Here is a 10,256-nt window from a genome sequence, read left to right on the forward strand (position 1 = left end):
CCTCAGAACTGCCACTGATATGAGGGGCAAAGGGTAACAACTCGAAGAACTTCTGCTGATATTCATCAACAGACATACTCCCATGCTTAAGATTCAGGAGCTCAATCGTCTTTGCCTGGCGAAGGGCTGGAGGAAAATACAGCTGCATGAAAGCCGCACGGAAATCGGCCCAAGTCACCCTACCCTGAGACTGGACTATCGGCGCAGAAGTCGATCGCCACCACTTGCGCGCACGGCCCTCGAGAAGAAAACTAAGGGTCTCCATCCTCTGCTCCTCGGTGCACTGGAATGCACGAAAACAACTCTCCATGCGCTCTAACCAATCCTCAGCATCATCGGGAGTCTCACCACCGACTAAAGGCTTAGGCCCCATCTGAATGAAACGGTGCAAATCAAAACGCCTAGGACCATCCCGACGATGACGATGTTCACGATGACGCCTACGATCGTCCTGGTCACCCCAACGACCTACACTTCCCTGACTACTCTCATCACCAAAGTGGTCAGCCATCGCTACAAGATAGAATGGGGAAAATGGTAAAATGGTCAACGAAAATCCCAAAACAGAATCTATATCCCAAAATCGTAAGCATGCTCTGATACCATAAATGTAGTGACCCGTTCCAGAATCACCTACTAATCAAGAACTAAGCATGCAATTAACTTAATTAATAATAATCAGAGATAACAGCGGAAATATGGCCAACGACAGTAGTTATACAACCCAATCGAAATCAGAACAACTCAAAATATATTCGGTACAACCATATCGAAAAGAATAGTACTGAAAACTAAACCAACCAGCTACTCACTGTCCTCCTCCTGCTCTTCCCGAGCCATCCAACCTGAGGCCTGCCCCGTGGGAATGGGGTGTCCAAGATAAACAAAACCGAGGACGTGAGCGATAAGAACGCCCAGTACAAAAGCATGAGTATACAAGCCTATATGAAATGCACATGCTATGATATGATACCAGGGTAGTCAAGAAACAGGAGTAACAAAGGATCTCAAAATGCTCAGTCTAGAGGCGCCAAGTGGATAGTGCCGCGCGGTACTCCTCTGGGTCACTGCATCCACTACAAGAACAGACGTGGACCTAAAATGTCCCGGATCACCGAAGCCCTCCGGACCCGTCGGCCACTGTGTACTCTCGGTGTCCATGCGTCCACAAGACAAGACAGGGCTGAGCGGCCCCACAAGATATAGCTTATCTCGAAAGAGATACAGCTCAACAGTAAAGGCTATCTCGAAGGAGATACGGCTCAACATGAAATGCAACATGCATCATAAAACGTGACATAATAGCATGCATCATATGACATATATCAATGCACCACATAATCATGCAACACATATAAGGATGTATACTCGACCAGGATATCTCGGATAGTACTTTCGTACCTCTATCACAGCAAGCCTAGCCTTACGCAACACCGCTAATCAGGTCTAGAACAAGCCTACGCATCAAAAGCATACCCAATGAACAATACTACCATGCTCGACTAGCAAAACCAGTACTACCAAAGGTTTAGGGTTTACCTTCGTCCGTCGACAGCCCTTTGATGTCGATTGACTCGTAACTCAGGCGTCGCTACGCTACCAATCCTGGCAGCTCTTGGCTATCGCTCGACCGACAACTAACCCTAGAAACCTTCCAAACTTCTCAAATATGAGACACAACTCAAGAATTTGCAATGCAAAATGAGGAAATCCGAGCACTATTTATAGGCTATGTTCGGATCCACCGAACCCACTTCGGAACGTCCGAACTCCTACGTGTCCATCAGCTCTTGACACCTCATGATCGGATCCACCGAACCTACACTTCGGATCATCCGAACTTGCATGTAAACTGACGTGTCGATCAACTCTTGACACCTCATGATCGGATCCACCGAACCCACTTCGGATCGTCCGAACTCTTCGGTGCTACCGAACCATCTTCGGTCCGTCCGATCATGACCACGGTCAAAATTACACATTAAACCTTCTTAATCACCATTAATCCGTTAATTACCCAATTTGGAATTCGGGCTACTACAATGTGACATTGTATCTACACAGTTTTGAACATCATAAGATTTCGATCTAGTAATATACTTAGATACCGGACGAATCAGTGAGTGATTAGAATCTATCTACTTCCGAATTGATTTAGGAGCTAGGGCCAAAATACTTTGATTTCTTCTTTTTTGGCAACCATGCTCATACTTTACTTATCAAACTTGCTAAAAATTTGTGATTTTAACTTTATTAGTTTTTATTTAAAAATAATCTTTATTTCAATAATATTTTAAGGTTTGATCTGATTATAACATTTATTTTATCTGTATACTCATACAAGATGCATAGATAAAATTATTAAATCTACAATAGGTACTATGATATCTGTTTCTTAACATAAGATCATGAAACTCATTAAAAAGTGTATTGTTTTTTTCTAAATTGATCGCTTAGAATAAGGATAAAAGCCGTTCGAACTTGAAACTAGCATCTATGGTGTAAACGACATGTTTCATTGGTAAGGACATGAAGATGTTCATTCATACAGACATGTGATCATTTGATGATGTACTGAACAACCTCCCTCGAACTTTCCAATTGGATATCACTATCAAGTGGAATAATTTACGATTATGGTTGTATATCATTAGTCATTTGACCCTGAACAACGTGAAGGCTCTATGTATTAGCATGCATTTGGAGTCATTGTCGGGAATTAACCGTTCACATACAGGTGAAAATATCTTATATGATCTGATGAGTTAATAGTGTAAATAATATCTAGCTAGAGTAAAACATGTGCATTTTGGAAAGACTTTTCTAAAGTTACACATATTATATCACTATTATTACTCAAATATAAAACACATCATTATCGAATTCATTTGCAACTCTCGATATACCAATGGCTGTAGATTTGATCGAGTTATATAAATTGAAGAGACTGTACTGTACGTCAACCATAATCTGAATGGTATAAACAGACTTGAGTTATGATGTTCTTGATCAAAGTGTTGATGAAAAGAATGCGGCTAATTATGATAGGCTCAAATAGAAACAAAATTTGTGAATCACATGAAGTTGTGAACACACGGCTGTATACCTGAACCATCGAAGGTTGCACAAGTATTGAATTTTATGTTCTCATTGAGATATTCAAATTCAAGGAGTTAAATTTGGCGACTGTAGTTTGATGAAGATCAAACAAATTTCTTGTAAAAGAGTTAATAAGTTGATTTCGTTATTGGAAGTTGTGGAAGTTAGTCTAACTGCTAATTAAGTTATGAGAGTAGAACTGTCTGTTTTAGCAAAAGATTTCAAAATACTAACAGCTAAAAAAATTGAGTCGGTGGAAAATTTCGGCATTCGAAACTTTCATTTTTCATTATGGAAACGAGATTTGTACCCTCGATACATCGGTACTGTCTGGTCATCAATCGGAGTTGTAATAAGTTCATAATTATTTATTTAGTAGATTTAAAATATATTAAGTAAATAATAAATATGTAGTAGTGACTACTAAGTGCAAAATTCTCATGAAATATTTTAGAATATATTAATGAATTATTAATTAATTCAATAGTCAAATAAAAGTTCTTTAATTTAAAGTTTAAACAAATATATGTATACATATTTTATTATCAAAAGTTGATAATAATTTAATTATACCTGATATTTTCAAAAATTGAAAATACATATATGAGATATTTTGATTAATAAAAAACAGTATTATGATAAAAGAAGAGTCATGATTAGATCAATAAAAAAGACTTTTATATATGTGTAATCAATAATTGAATTATATTCACAAGTTTTTGTTCATCAAATTTTGTTGGCAACACAAAAACATTCTTCGTTATCCCTCACAAAAGATTTCGGGCACCCCAACTGGGAGAAAACCCATGGCCGATCATTCTTCCTCTACAGCACTGTCGCGTCGACGCTGCAATCTCGCCATATTTCTGAAATTCCGGTGATTAACTCTCGACGTCATTTTCGTTTAGATATCTAGTGCGATGTATACGAGGAATCCAACTTCTGGCTGTGGATCTGATTAGATGATTAAAGACGACATTATATACGCAAAAGTAAACTATTGTAAAACACTCTATGCATAATTTAAATCATACAAAATCTAATGAATGTTTTGATTGTCAAAATAAAATATTTTAAATTTTGTTTTCTCCTTGAGTGTGAAAACAGTAATATAGAATTATCCGTAAAAAGTAAAACAAGAAGTTAAATAGTTTAAATTACAAAATAATATCATTTTACCATAGCATTAACGATAACTCTGTTTGATACTACAATAGTAATATATTCAATCTCCACATTTTCAGCTGTGTATATGCAATTAGTCATCCCTGCATTTGTAGAAATGAAAAAAGGTTAGAAAAAATGAGTTTTGTCCTCATTTAGAATCGATAAAATAATTCGAACTAACTACATATCGAAAAGAATTGTTTCTCGATCACTAATTATGGTGAATGATAAATTAATTGAGTACGAAGTTTATGGAATGGAAAGATTGAATTTAAAAAAAATGTGTATATATATATTATAATATTATATATATAATATTATAATATATTATATAAAAAAATTGGTCATGTGATTTCTCATTTTGTGATGCCACTTCTGTAATGCCTGAAATAAATATCACAAGTTATGGATTTAGTAATGTGAGATTACTAAATAATTAATGATTTTTTAAATAGAGAAATATGACATAGTTTGGTCATATGAAGTCCGAATGATTTGAAATTTGGATATGACGTAGAAAACTCAAAGATATAGAAGTTTCATGTTTTGAGTTTTGGAAAATTTAATCGTTTGACTGGTCCAAAGAGATATACCGGTGATAAAATGTTAAATATTATATTATATTATTTTATTAATATAATATAATATAATATTAAAAAAAAAAAACTTAGATAAATTTGAAACTCACGAACGTGAGTTTCAATGTTTGGTAGAAACATTTTCTTTACAGTGAGAAAATCGAGAGAAAGGAGGAAACAACATTTTGATTTTCTTTTCGATTTATCGGTTTATCCAATCGACGAACCGACTTCAATTCTGGGATCGTTGATACGAGGTCTTCGATTTGAGGTATAAATTATGTAGTTTTGGTGATGTTAGAAATTCGTCGATTTTGGGAATAAATCCGATAAATTGTTAAATCATACTGAAATTGAAGATTGTTGAATAGTGTATGATTTTAACGAAGTAGAGAAGATTATAGTGATATTGTTTTGAATTATTCCTAATTTATTATAATTAGGGATTTTTAATCGTTGAATTGAAATTGGTGAGTTGTTATTCAGTTGTTATTAATTCTGATTATATATTCGAAGTCTACGAAGTATAGGCTACACGTTGATATAAAGTTTTCGCAATTTGACGGATGTTGTAAAATAGCCTATCATTTTATGTTAAATTAATTATGGTGTATTTGATGGTAGTATTATGAATTAAATACACCGGAATATTAAATTGTTGAACGATAAGAATTTATAATCGAGTTTTATATTTTGTTGAATTAATGATTGTTGAGCTATTTAATGTGATATATTGAGGCTGTTATGACTGTGTTGATACGTTGACAATGATCTGATAATTGTTGTTGAATTATTTAGATACGTCACAAGCCTCGGGATCAAAGAAATAGCCAGATTTTATATATACTCGATTATCAGGTACGTGTTGACGTACGAGCATATGTTGTTATTGTTTAGTATTGATGAATACTATTGTGTTGAACGATGATAAATCACTGGATTGGGTGATTTTATATTATATATGTTGTTTATTATTGTCGATGTTGTTGGCTGTCGTTGTTGGGAGACGTCACGTTGATGTTGTTCGTTCAACGATATTGCTGTCGCCGGAGTTGGGGTGCGACGTATCGTTGATGTTATTCGTTCGACGATATTGCTGTCGCCGGTGTTGGGGTGCGACGTATCGTCGATGTTATTATTCGTTCGACGATATTGCTGTCGCCGGTGTTGGGGTGCGACGTATCGTCGATGTTGTTGTTCGTTCGACGATATTGCTGTCGCCGGAGTTTGGGTGTGACGTATCGTCGATGTTATTGCTGCAGTGTGTTGTTGTTGAGATTGTTGTTGGCTGATTTTCCAGAAACGGCAAAGGGGGTATTTCTGTTATCATTTCAGTTATATTTTATGTTGTTAATATAACTGTTATGTATTACGATGATGATTGTTGTATATGTTCACCCTTTGAGGGTTGTTTCTGTTGGGCAGGTTACAAGACTATGCGTGAGACAGGATAGTGGTGAAGGACTAGGTGTGTCTAGTCAAACAGTCCTGTAGTTGATAGTAGATAGAGACAGTATAGCTTATTGTCTTATTTGAGTTGTATGTGTGTATTTATTATACTGTTTCTGCTGCATTGACGTAGATAGTGTGGTGATTGCACTATTTTTGTCGTATATGCATTATATTATTACGTCGTCGAAAAGAAACTTTTTTATGCATATGACGTCACATGTTGTATGATTACGTGGCGAGGTTTGGGGAACCACAACTTCGGCCAAGTCTTTTTTAATTAAAGGGTGCATCACGTCAATCAAGTCTTTTCATCTTCAATAAATATGATGTCCACATTTCATTTATTGCACCAAATTCTCTTTTTCTCTTTTCTCTCTCTAATTAGTTCTATATGCGAATTTTTAAGTATTCACGCTTAAAGTTCAAATTTCTAAAGATATAAAATCTTGAATTTGAATTTTCTAAGCTTATACGTTTAGATTCGAACTTTGAAATAAATTCGAGAGTTGTCTTCTAGTTTTGAGTTTTTTTAAGCATTTGCGCTTAAATATAAGTTTTGCAAGATTTAAAATCTTCAAATTGGGTTTTTAAGTTTAACGCTTAGAATTCGAAATTAGAAAGTTTGCATTTAATCTTGACATCATTCTAAACATTTCAAGTTCGTGCGACTTTAAAATTCGTAGTCGTTGTGTCTTGGGAAACAAATTGCCAACAACCATGAGCACCGGGACGGAGCAATATTGTTTTAAGGAAAAAATCAAAATCTTGTTTCGATTATTTTTTCGAAGTCATTTAGTTTACCCATTTCTATCCATTTCTCAAGAAAAATAAAAAATATATCTACCAATAAATTTTGAACTTGAGTTTGCGTCAGCTCAGGCAGTAGTGCAAGACAGGCAACAAGCTGCCTTGATGGGCCTTACCCTTAAAAAAAATAGATTTTATATCATCTGGGCCCAATCTACAAGACCGAGTAAAGTATGGGCAGGCTGACAATGGGAACGGGCTGCTCTTTTATTTTAAGAGCAACAATGCGAGCTTTGCCATTTGGAACTTTTTAATAAAGTATTGGGGATCTCTTTTGGGTTCATGGGCTACCGGAATTTGATAAAATTTTAAAAATAAAATAAAAACTTTCACCAAAATTTTATTTGCACTCGTATGTATTTTGAGACACGGGAAAAAACGTTGACTAATCAAATTATTATCGAGCCACGAAAAAAATTCAAGAAAGAGATAAATCCTCTATCTATTTTACGTCAAGCGATATGTGGAGTAACTATCTATATAGCAATAAAAGCAAGATGTGTAGGTGGATCAACTCATCAAGTTCTCATTGAAATATGATCCACACAAAGAAAAACACTTGACATTCGTTAGTTATTAGCGGCATCCCGAAAATGCCCGGATCGAAATATGACTTTCAAATCAAATTCCAAATTAGTGAATGCTGTATGTGAGGGTGTTGACTAAACTTATTTAAATCAACTGATAAGCTCTTGCATCGTATAAGTTTTTTATATGAAGCTGATAAGATGTGATGACTTAGTTTAAAAAAATATATTAAATTTTTTTGCAAACTTAATTTAAACAACTAAAATCATTAATAATATTTAGTGTTACAAGATTTTTTTATTGTCAAATTACCATAAAATATAATGAGTTAATGTAAAAAAAATAGTTTAAAAATAAATTTGAAAATATTTTATTTTTATAAAAAATAATCATTTGAATTACACTTAAAAATATTTTGTTCTTTTAAAAAATATTATATCTATTTTTAATGTGTAGAATTATACACTAAAAATATTTAATTTTTTTTGTTTTTTATTGGAAAAATGAGACGGTCTCGGGTTTATTTTGAGACGGTTTTATTTGTGTCACCATGAAAAGTATATTTTTAAAGAGTATACTTTTTCAATATGGAGATTGAACGTCTCACGATTTCCCGTAACGGTCTCCATGAAACTCCCTCTTTTTATTTTTTCCGCTTTGGCCATCTATTTTATCATAAAAATAATACTTACATACATAAACCATGCTATTATTGGGAGGATACCCGACCCGTGAAGGCACAAAGTTCCATTTTTTTTTTGTTGAAATACACAAGAATCAAAAGCTCAAAAAATTCAGTGAAAAACTTATGCACGTGTCACATTTTACCTTATTTTCATGGTATCCAAAGCTGATGAGTATCCCTAGTAAACTGGTTTAAAAAATCAAGAAAATGTTTGGACTGTGAGATGAGAAAATAAAAGATGTATGTTGTAAGGATAATAAATTGAAATATATAGATTAAAAAAAACAAGAACTAAATGTTGCATATAACAAACATATAAAAATAATTAACGTCTTATCGTTGTCTTCCTCATTCATACTAAGTGAAGTCATATGCTATATACTAGAAAAGATCAGACTCGGTAAAACTACTTGAAAAATGCTTTGAATCGGAGCTGAGCAAGCCATCTTTTTCTTTTTCTTCTTCTTTTTTTTTTATTTTATTTTTTAAAAAAATCTTTTTGAAATCATAAAAATGCATGTTTCTTGGGCACTGAGAAAATTAAACCTATTGGAATCACTGAGAAAATTAAACCTATTGGAATTTGAAATTTGTCAATATGATCCTCCAAAGGGCACAAAAACTCGGACGGTAGGAATTTCTGACAATCAACAGTGATGTTAATTAGATGAGGTGTCTATTATGACTTTATGTGATTATTTAAATCCTTAATTATGTAATACTCCATAGAATATTTATTATTAATTATAGAAATTCGTAGTTTTCATTTACATTTTTGTCATTAAAATTGTTGTATGTCATCATAATCTGATTAGCTCAAGCATAACTTATAATTAATTAATGAGTTTACACATGACATTTCAAAAACTCAACTGAATCTATCACTAAAAAAAAATTAAATTACGGATGATTAGAAGTTAATAAGTTGTGAGTGGTACCTGGAGAATCTTTGGCCACTAGCTTTTATTTACACTTGAAAATAATATCTAATTTAATGTTGATTTCCCTCAATTATTTGTTATGAACATTTGACACCTTTATCAATGAAAACGAATCAAAAGGGAAAGATGGTCCATTTTCAAGGAAAACATGTCAATTGATTTTGATATATGGAATAATTTAGTACATTTTTATTTAATATATAGAATTCTACCTCCACTGGACGCACAAGGATTTTTCGCAAAAAAATTTGAATTTCAACGAGTCTAATTCGAATTTTGCTTTAAGAAGGATAACCTAAAATTTAAATATTTTCCATTTCTACTCTTCATCCTTTTATAATTATAATATTTACCTTATTTAGCACCACCCACTTTGCTTAATTTAAGGACCCTTAATAATCATAAACTTTGGGCAGCGGGCAGACTGCCCGAATCAATCGCTTTCCGTATATATAATACTAGTATAAATTTAAAACCCAAGCATTGGCAAAGGAAGTCTAATTTCAAATCCACCATCTCCAATTGTCTCTCTCCATGTTTTCTTTTCAAATCTTTCGGCCATTAATGAACTCTGTTCCTCCAAACGTTTCTCTCTTTTAACACCATCCTTTTCTTCATTTCTACCACAAGATTTCCTTCTCGTATCGTATATTAGCCGCCACTCTAATCGCTTCCTTGAAAATGGTCTTGTTTAATTACCTGAATTTTGTGGCTCTATTTTATCTCCAAATGTGTTTTTAATTTGCCCCAACTCGAGTGTTTTGAACTCGGTTCTCTGCACATTTCAACTTCAATAATTGAATCTACAGTGCAGGTCTTAGCAGCATGTTTTCTTGATCAAAAGGTATTTGTTTCAAAGAGTATACAGAGTCCCACCACTTTCACCGCTTTTTAGTCAAAATTAATTAGTGTGTTCATAAAGTAATCCTGTTATCGGCCAGTTTTCAATTCTGTTTGATACTTTTCACACCCACTTTCAAAATTCGCTTCCTTTGGTAA

This window comes from Primulina eburnea, chromosome 8 (assembly GCF_022965805.1).
Source record: "Primulina eburnea isolate SZY01 chromosome 8, ASM2296580v1, whole genome shotgun sequence".
Classification (NCBI taxonomy): Eukaryota; Viridiplantae; Streptophyta; class Magnoliopsida; order Lamiales; family Gesneriaceae; genus Primulina; species Primulina eburnea.